This window comes from Vombatus ursinus, unplaced genomic scaffold (genome assembly GCF_900497805.2).
Source record: "Vombatus ursinus unplaced genomic scaffold, bare-nosed wombat genome assembly UNPS02015255.1, whole genome shotgun sequence".
Taxonomy (NCBI): Eukaryota; Metazoa; Chordata; class Mammalia; order Diprotodontia; family Vombatidae; genus Vombatus; species Vombatus ursinus.
Window position 1 is genome coordinate 29159875 of NW_020955033.1, and position 12500 is coordinate 29172374.

A 12500-nucleotide genomic window follows, 5' to 3' on the forward strand; every position below is an offset into this window, starting at 1 on the left:
TTCCTACTCTCAAACTGATAATTTGCATGGGCCTTGTTGAGTAGAAGTACTGAGTACAAGCTCTCTAAAGTTACTAGGATGGCAGTAAATGTTCTGTCCTTTGGCTCTGCCTCTTTCTGCAAAGTGATGCCAGAAAGAAGGGTGTGAATTTACCCAATTAGAATTCTGCTCTGTAGACCCACCTACTAATAAACTCCACCTCCTTTCTACATTTCAGTCTTGTGACCTTGAGCCAATGGAACCAGGATTCCCCAGAAGTAGTCAAACATACTTGGATACTATATAAAGCACTTATTCTTATCATGATATCAATCAGTATATAAATAGTACATGCTAATAAGAGAAAGTGCATAATAACCATCTACCAAGAAGCTTCAAGTTCACCATTCTTCAGAAGTCTCCAAAAGTTCCACAGTTGCTTGAAACCTAGGAGTTTGAGTTTGAGTTTTAGTTCACAGTTGCACCCTTCCTCCCTCCAGAAGCAGACAAAAAGAGTGTCCCCTTAACATCAATGTGTGTTTCTCATAGGGTTGGTCTTTAGATGAAGACACACAAATTCTGAATAAACTCCGAACCTGAGACTTATGACTTGGGGAATGGAACTTGGGATCCTTGTTGACTCATATTGACTCAGGAAAAGACAGATATTCCTATGGCCAGTGTTGCTCTCAATTCTAGCCATCCTATTACTGGAAGTAAACTCTACATATTCATAACTAGTTCTGGCCCTAAGCAAGGAGATGCTTGCTACCACAATTGCCCTTTATCTCTCTAACCTGATCATGGCCCCCTTTCTGCCCCTATAGCTGTCTCATTATTCCTCAACCAAATCCCAACCATGGAGTAAGGGAGAAATGGTACCCCTAATGGCAACATTTCTGTTTATATTTCTGTAATAGAATTCTGACATGGGTACAGAACATCTGTGATATTTGCCATGTGGAAGAGGGGAGGGACCTTGCTCCTGGAAAAGTCATGATAATGTATAATGGAAGTGCCTTGGAGAGACCAGAGCAGCATAGACATTTTGGTTCCAGTCTGCTAACCACATGGTTAGGGGAAGCCTTTTTGATTGGTACAATTCTATAACCAGGACTAAAGCTACCTTCAAAAGGTCTTAATTGACCTTTGCCTTTTTCTCTTAGTATAGCAGTTCTCAAAGTGTGGTCTGAGCATCCCTGGAGGTCCCCAAGTCCCCTTGAGGCATCTTTGAGGTCAAAGCCATTTTCATAATAATATTAAAACATTATTGACCTGTTAAAATATTGCTCCTTTTCTAACTACATATCTCTGTATGCATCAACCAAAATAACATATCTCAACAAATTGAATGCAGATATGAGAATCCAGCTATTAACCTATTAAGTTAGACATTAAAGACATTTGCTAAAATATATTAAACTTTGTCACTCTCCTCACCAAATTTTTATTGTGAAAAATAGTCATATTTAATGAAAAAATATAGTATGTTAACGTGAAATGGGTTTATTGTGGTTATTTTTAAATGAATTACTAAATATTTTTATAATTTATCAGTTTTAATTTCTAATATGACAAATATCAATAGATATAACCAACATAAACAAAAGCTCTCTGGAGTCCTCAATAATTTTTAAGAGCATAAAAGAGTCCAGAGGCCAAAAAGTTTTGAGAGCCACTGTCTTAAAATGCTTTCTCTTGATCTGATTTCTTCACTGACACTGTCTGGTGAGAAGCAATGCTATACAAGGAGAAGCCTTGGACCTTCTTGTCTCTGAGGCCTTGAGGCTCCAAGAAAACAGGCTTTGGTTCTTTATCTGTCTCAGCATTTGTTCTTCCATTTTAGATGAAAGAGATTAATCTGGAGGCTCTGGCTTCATGAGTTTCAAAAGGTCAAAAGAGTAGTTTTGAGTGATTCCTGGATTCCAAAAGTGCGAGTTCTGTAGCCTGTAGTTACATAGCATCAATGCCTCAAAGAGCAAAAAGTTACTTTCAGGAGTAAATTTCAGGACAGCCCACCATTATCTGAGACAAGTATTCATCCAGCAGCAATGCCCATTGGATATGAATTTTGGTGCAACCAGTGCTATGTAGGAAGCAAACTAAGTTTGAATCCATGCTCTCCAGAGACCAGTCTGGGATAAGGAGAATATACCTCTGAGGTGCTGGGTAGGGGAAATGTTCGTACTTTAGTTCTTATTAGATTTCAAAGGAAATATACATTTGTAAAAGCTAATTGATATTAAGTGGTCAGATGGAACTGAAGCGCTAATCTAATCCCTCCTGGGGGATAACAATAGTAGGGGTTCAAGGAATCAGAGAGAGAAGAGATACTTAAAGATATTTGAGAAGAGACACTTCCAAATCCCTTAGAATACCTAGAACTCCGAGAGGAAGGTATAGCTGGCCTGCATTGAGTGCAGCAAGAGCAAACTCATTCCATTTCTAAAATAAAATATTTTTAAAGATATGGTTCAATACACAGTGTAGTATAATGAATAGATTTGAATTTATACTAGGTGTTCCTTGATTCAAACTCCAAATCTGCTGCTTTACTACCTAAACAGTAAGATGCTTACCTTTCTGAACCTCAATGTCCTCCTCTGTAAAAGAAAGGGTTGGGCTAGATTGCCTCTAAATGCCTTCCCAGTCAATCTATGATCCTATAAAGACAGCTTTAGTTACAGATGTATCCTTATATTTCTGTCTGAATCCTCCTCAGCATTAGACACATCTAAGACACTCAATAAGTACCTGTTAGAAGAATGAACAAATGAATGAATGAATGAATTTTATGAGAGTTAAAAGACCACCAAGCAAATTATTCCTATACTACTACATTATTCTTCTCAATCCTGTACTATTTACCATGCATAGATTTCTTTTTAAGTGTTGTTATAATTAAAGGAAAACAATCAAATGCAAATGAAGGCCTAAAGATAAACATAAAAGTGAATTGAAGAAAACAAGTCAGCCATTAACCAGAAGCGTTCATTAAAAATTAAGGGTGTGTGTGCTTGGTCTTCAAGAAATAGCTGCTTTCAGCTTGTGAATACTACAGAGATCCTGAAATGGATAAGTGGACCACAACGTGTTGCTGGGTCTAGTCTAGACCACATTGTTGTTCTACAGACTTAAATGAGTTAAACAGATATCCATACAACATAATTCTCCTGATTGTCATTAGCATCCATTTTAATTATGCAAAGTAATTTATTTCATTTACTTATGTAGACATTATCACCTTGAGGGACACTCTTAGGCTGCAGATTTGGGAGCACGTAAATGTGGTCATGTCTCCACATACAGCAAGTTTACTCAGCCAGATTTCCACTTGCACCAATGTTATTATAGCACTTACAGTAGGCAGCACAAAGAAGAACATAAATCACCCAGCCAATCTTGAGAAAATGGAACACAACCTCACATGCGACAGAAGGACCAACAGCTGGACTTCTGCTTACCGTGGCTTGTTACAGGTGACTTTCAAGTGAGAAAAAGAGGGTAGCTGTCTGCATCCATTATAACTGCCTTCAAAGCCCAAACCACTGGGAAATAATTTAGCCCTAGGAGGAATTTATTTTCTCAGCAGACATTTACCAAACACCTACTTGTGTAAGGCACTCTATTAGACCCTGAGAAGGACATAGAGGGTAGTTCAATCTGATCCCTGCTCTCAAGAAGCTTGCAGACTAGTATGAAAGATGAGACACAAATTCCTATGTCTTCCTTATGTCTTATCAAGGTTAAATGTGACAAGTGCATGAGAGATTCAAAAAAAACAGTGAGAGGTCAGGGGACACAAAGGTAATTTCTAACTTGGGGGGAGCGGGTGTTGTTCAATTGCTTTCAGTTGTTCAGTTTGGTTCAGACCCTTCATGACCCCATTTGGGGTTTTCTCGGTAAAGACACTGGAGTGGTTTGCCATTCCTTCGCCAGCTCACTTTACAGATGAGGAAATTGAGGCAAACAGGGTTAAGTGACTTGCCCAGAGTCACACAGTAAGTATCTGGAGCCAGATTTGAACTCAGGAAGATGAGACTTCCTGTCTCCAGGCCTGGCACTCTATCCACTGCACCATCTAGTTACCTTCCTTTCCTTTTCCCCACCTGAAAAAAATTCACCATGTTACTAGACAGTCTTCACTAGTAGAAGACGAAGTATCCATTTGGGAATAGAAAGGGAAACATGCTAAGCACAAAGAAAAGGTCTCCCAAGAAAAGGCAATCAAATATCCAGAGACAGAATTGACCAGGTTATGACCTTGTGAACTTTGAAAAGTCAGAACACCCAAAGGTCCTTTTGTCCACCAGTGTCCACAAAACTAGTAGCAGTGTCCTTGGAGCAGCAGTGGCTGATGGCAACACTTGTCTCTCTTTCTCTTTTTTTTTTTGATGAGGCAACCGGGGTTAAGTGACTTGCCCAGGGTCACACAGCTAGTAAGTGTTAAATGTCTGAGGCCGGATTTGAACTCAGGTCCTCCTGACTCCAAGGCCAGAGCTCTATCCGCTGCACTACCTAGCTGCTCCTAACACTTGTCTCATGAGCTGAAAGACACACCAAAGACAAATGAGACACACCAAAGCAAGAAACTTCAGAATCTCACGATGGTAGCAGACTTCAGAGCCCATCAGAGAGCTATCCTTAGAGAAACTTCCTGATGATTCCACAAAAAGAAAAAAGTACTTCCAGTAACCAGGAGCTATGTACTAAAAACCCTAGCCCTTCAGGGTTAGAGGAGTAGTAATAAGCTACCCTTTAATGACCCCAAACCATAAGTTTGAGTGCAAGAACAGAGTAGCAGCAGAGGGCATGTTGCATTTATCTTGCATATATTTTTCTGTATGGCAGCCCAACATGGAATAATTACCTCTGAAAACAGCTGCACAAAAAACCTGAAGCTTGGGAGAGTGCACCCTCCACTTGGGAAGCAGAGGCCCACTCTAGCATAAAGTTAAAAGTCAAGAAATAGACTGGAAAATGAGTAAACAACAGAAAATAATTCTGATCATAGAAAGTTACTATGGTGACAAGGAAGATCAAAACCACACTCAGAAGAAGACAACGAAGCCAAAATTCCTGCATCCAAAGCCTCCAAGAAAAATTGAATTGATCTCAGGCCATGGGAGAGCTCAAAAGGGATTTTAAAAATCAAATAAGAGAGGCAGAGGAAAAATTAGGAAGAGAAATGACAGTGATTCAAGAAAATCAAGAAAAAAGAGTCAACATCTTGGTAAAGGAGACACATACAAAAAAAAAAATACTGAAGAAAATAACACCTTAAGAAAACAGAATAGAGTGGCAGCTAGGTGGCGCAGTGGATAGAGCACCAGCCTTGGACTCAGGAGAGCCTGAGTTCAAATTCAACCTCAGATACATAACACTCACTAGCTGTGTGACTCTGGGCAAGTCACTTAACCCCAATTGCCTCACACACACACACACACACACACACACAAACCAAAAAAAAAAAAAAAAACCAGAATAGGCCAAATGGTAAAAGAGACACAAAAATCCAATTAAGAGAATAATGCCTTGAAAAACAAAATTGACCAAATGGAAAAAAATATACAAAAATTCACTGAAAAGAACTTCTTAAAAAGTAGAATGACCATTTGGGAAAGGAGATACAAAAACTCACTGAAGAAACTAATTCCTTAAAAGTTTGAACTGGGGAAGTGGAGGCTAATGACTTTATGAGATATCAAGAAACAATCAAACAAACTCAAAAGTATGAAAAAAGAGAAGAAAAGGTGAAATATCTCATTGGAAAAGCAACTGACCTAGAAAATAGATCGTGGAGAGATAATTTAAGAATTGTTGGACTACTTGAAAGTAATGATCAAAAAAAGAGCCTCGACATCACCTTTCAAGAAATTATCAAGGAAAACTGCCCTGATATTCTAGAACCAGAGGGGAAAACACAAATTGAAAGAATCCACTGATTACCTCCTGAAAGAGATCTCAAAATGAAAACTCCCAGGAATATTATAGCCAAATTCCAGACCTCCCAGATCAAGGAGAAAATACTCAAAGCAGCCAAAAAGAAACAATTCAAGTATAGTGGAGCCATAGTCAGGATAACACAAGATTTAGCAGCTTCTACATTAAAGGATCAGAGGGCTTGGAGTATGATATTCCAGAGGGCAAAAGAGCTAGGATTACAACCAAGAATCACCTACCCAGCAAAACTCAGTATAATTCTTCGGTATAATGGACATTCAATGAAATAGAGGACGTTCAAGCATTCCTGATGAAAAGACCAAAGCTGAAAAGAAAATTTGACTTTCAAATGCAAGATACAAAAGAAGCACAAAAAGGTAAACAGGAAAAAGAAATCATAAGGGATTCAACAAGGTTAAACTGTTTGTATTCCTACAAGGGAAAATGTTATTTACAACTCCTAAAAACTTTCTCATTATTAGGGCAGTTAGAAGGAGTATACATAGAAAGAAAGCAAAAGTGTGAGATAAATGTGATGGTATGATTATCTAAAAAAAAGAAAATTAAGGGATAAGAAAAAAGAATGCACTGGGAGAAGGGGAAAAAGAGAGATAGAATGGGATAAATTATCTGTCATAAAAGAAGTCTGAAAGAGATTTTACATTGGAGGAGAAAATGGGGGAAGCAGGGAGTAATGCACATGAACCTTACTCTCACCAGAATTGGCTCAAAGAGGGAATGATATGCACCCTGTTGGATGTAGAAATCTATCTTACCATACAGGAAAGTGAGAAAGGAAAGGGATAACAGAATGTGGTGCGGGTGAGGGGAGCTGATGACTTTAGGGGAGGTAAAAGTCAGAAGCGAAATACTTTTGACAGAGTAAAAGGAGAGAAAGAGTAGGATAAACAGGGCAAACATAGGATGGAGGGAAATATATAGTTGGTAATCACTGCTGTGAAAAAAATTTACAAGGAGTTTCTCTGATAAAGATTTCATTTCTCAAACATATAGAAAACTGAGTCAAATTTAAAGAAATTACAGCCATTCCTCAATTGATAAATGGTCAAAGTATATGAATGGGGAGTTTCCAGATAAAGTAATCAAAGCTATCTATAGTCATGAAAAAAATGCTCTAAATTACTATTGATGAGAGAAATACACATTAAAACATCTCTGAGCTACTACCTCATACCTGTTAGATTGGCTAATATGACAGAAAATGAAAATGACAAATGTTGGAGGGGGTGTGGGAAAATTAAAACACTAATGTACTTTGATGAAGTTGTATACTGATTCAACCATGCTAGAGAGTAATTTGGAACTATACCCAAAGGGCTATAAAACCATGCATACCCTTTGACTAAGCAATACCACTACTAGGTCTATATCCAAAAGAAATTAAAAAAAAAAGGAAAAGGACCTATGAGTATAAAAATATTTAAAGCAGCTCTTTTAATGGTGGCAAAGAATTGGAAATCGAGGGGATGCCCATCAATTGGGGAATGGCTGAACAAGCTGTTGTATGTGATTATGATGGAATACTATTGTGCTTTAAGAAATTATGAGCTTGGGGAATAGAGCACAGGTCCTGGATTCAGGAGGACCTGAGTTCAAATCCGGCCTCAGACACATAACATTTACTAGATGTGTGACCCTGGGCAAGTCACTTAACCCCATTGCCTAGCCAAAAGAAGAAATTATGAGCTTGATTTCAGAAAACCATGAAAAGATAGTTTTACATGAACTGATTCGAAGTGAAATGAGCAGAACTAGGAGAATATTGTACACAGCAATAGCAATATTGTATGATGATCTACTATGAATAACTTAGCTAGTCTCAGCAATGATCCAAGACAATTCTGTAGGACTTATGATGGAAAATGCTGTCCATCTCCAGAGAAAGAACTGGTGGAATCCAAATGCAGATCAACGATATTTTTTCTTTATTTTCTTTAGTTTTCCTGGAGGGGGGGGGCGGTGTGGAGGGTTGTCTGTGTTTCCTTTCACAGAATGACTTACATGGAAATGTGTTTTGCATGACTACATATGTATAACCTATGTCAAATTGCTTAACTTATCAATGAGGAGCGAGGGGAGGGAGAGAGACAATTTGGAACTCAAAATTTGAAAAAAATGTTAAAATTGCTTTTACATGTACTGGGGAAAAATAAAATATTAAGATTTTTACAAATAAAATAAAATGTTGCTAAGGTAACTCCCTGTAACTATATCTAGTTGGAGACTGAAATTTTCTATAACATTGGTGCTAGTTAGCTGATTTTACAGATGCCCTAACTGTATTCTGCATCTTGCCATCTTATTGATTCTTAAATAAGAAAGCTTCAGACTGCTCCTTAAGAGGAAATTAATTAGATTGCTTCTTTATTCACATGTCTAGCATCAAGGCAGGAAATACACGTCTCACAGCTGAGTCTCAAGATAAATATCTTGTACCAAGATTCTAAATGAAAATAAGTCTATTTTCACTGGGTTAGCATTTCATAAATGGTTAGACAATGAAGGTAATAAATACAGTACATTCTCTCTCATATTTGTGAACTGCATAATTTTTTTATTTTTCAATTAAATCTAAAATTTTAGTCGACAAAAATTCACCTTCTCTGTTTCCCACCTCCACCCCAACCAAGAAAAAAAGAAAAACACAGTCCCCTTTACCAACATGTATAGTCAAACAAAACAAATTATCCATTCCCAAAAAATCATGTCTCAATCTATACTCTGAGTCTATCACCTCTCTATCAGGAGGCAGGTAACATGTTACTTTGAGTTCACTGGAATGGTGCTTGGTCATTTCACTGATCAAAGTTTCCAAGTTTTTCCAAGTTGTTTATTTTTACAATACTGTTGTCATTGTATAGACTGTCCTGGTTCTTCTCACTTTACTCTTCATTATTTAATACAAGTCTTCCCAGGTTCCTCTGAAACCATCCCCTTCACTATTTTTTACAGCAAAATAGTAGTCCATCACATTTACATACCATTTACATATCACCATCATTTATATACCATTTCCAAAACAAAAAGAGAACCATTAGAAATATTTTCATAAATCCTTAGTTTGTTTTGCATAAGACCAAACCTCCTTTAATCTACCTTCGCTTTTATTCTCCCTCTCCCTTCTCCCCTTTCCCTCCTGTTTCCCTGTGGAATCAGATGTATTTCTATAACCAAATGTGTATGTGTGTGTATTTTTCTCTCCTTCTACCAGTTCGGGTGAGAATGAGGTTCGTGTAACTTGTTCCCCCTCTTCCTACTTGCTTATGTGGATGCCTACTTGTGTACCTCGATTCTTTGAGATAATTTTCCCATCCTTCCTCTCCCTTTTCCTCACCTAGAATATTCCTATTTCCCTCCATTTCCATTCCTCTTTCATGAACACCAAAACATAACAGAACCACTCCCAGACTCCCTGTCTAATAAGACTTTCTCTAGGACCTACCTCTGAGATGGTTAAGAAGGGACATGTGGGGCAGCTAGGTGGCGAAGTGGATAAAGCACCGGCCCTGGAGTCGGGAAGACCTGAATTCATATCCAGCCTCAGACACATTACCAGCTGTGTGACTCTGGGCAAGTCACTGCCCCAATCACCTCAAAAAAAAGGGGGGGGGGGGACATGTGAATCATTTCCCTATAATACAATGTAAACAGTTTACCTTATTTAGTCCCTTATGATTGTTCATGTATGTTTACCTTTACCTTTTTATGTTTCTCTTAATTCCTGTGTTTGAACTTCAAAGTTCCTATGCAACTCTGGTCTTTTCATCAGGAATGCTTAGAGTACTCTTTCCCTCCATTTTTCCTCTGTAGGAATAGGAAGAGGGATTCATCCTAAATCTGTAAGCTTCTGTTCTCAAGATATTAAGGCACCTGGGGCAGGGGGAGTTGGCAAGGATCCACAGAAACAACTAATGGGGTATGATAGATAATGAAAAAGAAAAAGACAAATTCTAATTTAATAAAGAAATTCTACAATTAAAAAAAGTCAAGGAGCAAAACTAATACAAAATGCAAATTGAATGAGTACCAGATGTAATGGAAGAAATACCAAAAGATAAAGTAAATTAGATTAAAAAAAGATTCCAATGCAATAAAAAGAATAGAGAAGAAATTAAAAAAAACAACTTGCATAAATGCAAAGCAACATAAAAAAAATTAAACACATAAATGGAAGTAGCATAAAAGTAGTGAATTGAGGATCCACAAATAATGTGGGGAAAAACTGAAGAACAAGCCCAGAATGTCATCGAGGAAAAAAATAGTTGCAATGAAGGATAAAAGTAATACACTTGGAATACAGATACTGAAATTCAAATATAAGAGTAATTGGGGTTCAGAAGATGTAGAAAAAGAAAAAAAGACAACATTAGAAGGAATAGTTGGATAATTTCCCAGATGAACAAGAATAGGGTTAAGATTAATGTAAAAAGAATTTACAGGACCCTGGCATGAAGACATCTAAAATTTGAATCTCCAAGACACATAATTAACCAGCTTCAAAATGTTAAAGACAAAAAAAAAAAATTCTCAAGGCTTCAAGAAAAAGATAAGAAAGTATATGTCATAAAGTTCCAGTAAGAATGTCCTAAGATTTTTCACTGATAACATGAAAAAGATATCAAAGTTGATTAAAAGTGTATTTATTTTAAAAGGATTGGCTCTAAAAATTACACACCTTCTAAACTTGAACATTTTATTTGAAGGCAGAGAATGACATTTAAAAACCAAAAAGGCATCAAATCATTTATTGATAAAAGCCCGCAGTTAAAAGATTCCAAAACTCATGGGAAAAATCCAGATCAGTTCCCAATAAAAGTCACCTGTTATCTGTGATTAAAAATATAAAGAAAAGTGTATGATCTTTTTGCAAAATAAATAGTTAGGACATTAGATTAAAATACATTATGTGGATGAATGGAAAAAGAGAAAGAATATGTTTAGGCCATAAATTTTAAAAGGCATGTAAAATCTGTTTTAAATAATTAAAAGGGGGCAGCTAGGTGGCACAGTGGATAGAGCACCGGCCCTGGAGTCAGGACGACCTGAGTTCAAATCCGGCCTCAGACACATAATACTCACTAGCTGTGTGACCCTGGGCAAGTTACTTAACCCCAATTGCCTTGCAAAAAAGAAATATATTTCCACAGGGGCAGCTAGGTGGTACAGTGGATAGAGCACTGGCCCTGAAGTCAGGAGGACCTGAGTTCAAATCCAGCCTCAAACCAAACACTTGACACTTACTAGCTGTGTGACCCTGGGCAAGTCGCTTAACCCCAATTGCCAAAAATAATAATAATAAAAAGATAAAAGAAGAAAGGAAAATAAGAAAAGTGAGGTTTTTATGTTTAACACAGTTGAAGGAGCGGCTAGGTGGCTCAGTGGATAGGGCACTGGCCCTGGATTCAGGAGGACCTGAACTCAAATCCAGCCTCAGACACATTAACACTTAACTAGCTGTCTGACCCTGGGCAAGTCACCTAACCCCATTGCCTAGCCAAAAAAAAAACCACATAGTTAACAGTTTAAAAGACAAAAATTTGGTTCATGAAATAGTTTCACTAGTAAAAAATAGTCATAGAAAAATAAGATTGATTTCAATTCCTTTAGTAACATTAAGAACAAAAAAATTCATGAAATGCTAGAAGAAATGTAATATCTAAAATTAAATGAGTGACCTGAGTTCTATTAAAAAAAATTTAAAGTTAAAGAATAGACTAAAAAAAAATCTGTCAACATATTGTGTACTGGAAACATTTAAAGTGAAAGGATATGTACATGTGAAAATCAATAGGTTGTTCTAAAATATATCATGAAACTGAAAGTTCAAAATATCAGGAATCACATGATTTACATAGAGAAAGTCAAATTTAAGCAGAAAACATCAAAAGAAGCAAACAAGAATAATTTCATGAAAGGAATATTCAATAGCAATATTTCATTTATATACAACAAATTATATTTTAGCTTAATTTATGAATGAAAGGTGAGTAGCATTCCTAGAAGAAATAAAATATACAATAGTAGGAGAATTTAATATTCCATTATCAGAATATTATTAAACTAGTAAAAAAAAAAGATCAGCAACAAATAAACTATTGCTATGAACTCCCATTTTAATATGCTACAACTGATCTATGAAGAAAACTAGAAAATGCACCTTTTTTTTTCAACTACGCATAAAAATCACAAAAAATTTAGGCCAATCTTATTAGTGACATAGAGGAGAAGGAAAGCAAGTGTGGTCCAGAACTATGATTTCATCAGTCTAAGGAACTCCTGGTGAGCAAACTATCTTTAACTATGTAGATTGGCAACTCATCTCTAATACAATCTCAGAGAGTTGTCTATGGAGCCAAAAGATAAAGTTACTTTCCCAGGGTCACAAACCAGTGTGGTTAGAGTCAAGACTTAAATCAGGTCTTTCTGACACCAAGGTCAGCCCTGTATCCACTCTACCACTTTTCTACTCAGCAATCACAATTAGAAGGGGAAATTAAATAAAAATTATTAAAATACAAAAATAAAAAGACAGATGTTATTTGAGGACGACATGACCT